This window comes from Tenebrio molitor, unplaced genomic scaffold, assembly GCF_963966145.1.
Source record: "Tenebrio molitor unplaced genomic scaffold, icTenMoli1.1 SCAFFOLD_630, whole genome shotgun sequence".
In the NCBI taxonomy this organism is placed as follows: Eukaryota; Metazoa; Arthropoda; class Insecta; order Coleoptera; family Tenebrionidae; genus Tenebrio; species Tenebrio molitor.
Window position 1 is genome coordinate 5,849 of NW_027184191.1, and position 1,540 is coordinate 7,388.

At 41.8% G+C, this 1,540-nt stretch overlaps 1 non-coding gene across 1 annotated transcript; it reads left to right on the top strand.

Annotated features, from left to right (window-relative positions):
* Positions 1-594: 594 nt before the first annotated feature.
* Positions 595-714, top strand: LOC138140949 (5S ribosomal RNA). Its single transcript, XR_011162856.1, has one exon. It is a non-coding gene; the product is annotated as a 5S ribosomal RNA (ribosomal RNA).
* Positions 715-1,540: the final 826 nt, after the last annotated feature.

A 1,540-nucleotide genomic window follows, 5' to 3' on the forward strand; every position in this document is an offset into this window, starting at 1 on the left:
GTCGGGGTGAAGATCGAAGAAAAAACGCCAAAAATAACAACTCGTCAGCCACGCACACCGCGTTCGAATGTCTAACGGTCCAACTTGGATTTTCGAAGATCGCCGAATCCGAGGGACGATAAATAATAATAATAATAATAATAATGGTAATAAATAATAATGTTAATAATAATAATAATGATATGATGATTATAACGATAATTATTATAGATAGGTAAATAGAAACACAGGTCTCCTCTCGAAAATCGGAACTTCCTGATATTACTTACATATTTCGGTCGATCCAAATGTGGGAATCTCGTCGTCGTCGGAGCAAGCAGCGCGGTAGGTGGGGTGAAATTCTGGATTTTCCACCGCCGCCGGCGGTCGAAAAATGTGCGACGCGGGAGATCGCCAGTCCGTCTAGTAGTCTCTCTTGTCGTTAGAGCGTGACGTGGTGGTTGTTGTGGGATTTCCCGTTAGTTCGGTCCGACGTCGGTCGTCAGAGGGTAAGTGCATACGGAAACGAAACGCATCGCGTTTTGATGTTCATATTCGTGCATCGGAATGTTAAAAGCAATATATTTTACACCAACGATCACACCTAAACACCACGGCAACGGCCATACCACGTTGAAAAGCACCGGTTCTCGTCCGATCACCGAAGTTAAGCAACGTCGGGCGCGGTCAGTACTTGGATGGGTGACCGCTTGGGAACACCGCGTGCCGTTGCCCCCCAACACTTTTTGTTTTTTTTTGAAATCCATAGCAACCACCGAACCGATTTGTTTTTCGTGCAGGTATTCGGAAACATGCACAGACCCGTATAATGTAGATTCATAGCTTTAAGTACTAGATAATTAAGAAAACAATTTTTTTGTCGATTAATTGTAAACAATTGCAGAATAAAAACTCGTCAAACGGTAAAGGTTGTCGTTCGATCACCGAAGGTAAGCCACGCGGGCAGCGGTCAGCACTTGGACGGGTGACCGGTTCATTATATTCCTTCCGTGAGTTTAACAAAGATAACATATGCAAATGTCGTAAGTGCGACGAGGAAGACGGCGATCTTTTAATGTAAAAAAAATATATATTAGGTTACGCGTACATGCCACTTTGACTGCTGCTTTATTTTTTTGGTTTTTAAATAATTAGAGATCTGAATTCAACATATCAGTTCTATGTTATAATGGACAGACAATGTTGTATTCTTAGCCCCTAACACGTTAAGACCAACATAAAAACTAGAATAACTTACCATTCGTTAAACGTTAAACAATTTCGAACCACGTTTTTTTGAGCTCGAACAAACTCATAACACAACACTCATTTATTAGTCACTGGACCATTGTAAAACGAGAAGAGAGAAAAACCATGCGAAACTATTTTTAAAACGAAGAGAATAAAGGTTTTAAATGGTAGGGCTGTATGACAGACTTGTCAATTATCGTGGGGGGTACGGCTGAGATTTATGACGAAATCGAGTGGCGCCGGCGGTCGGTCACTTTCACGAAAGAGGTCTAAACACGGGTCGTTTACGATACCCTCTGGTTACTAGAAA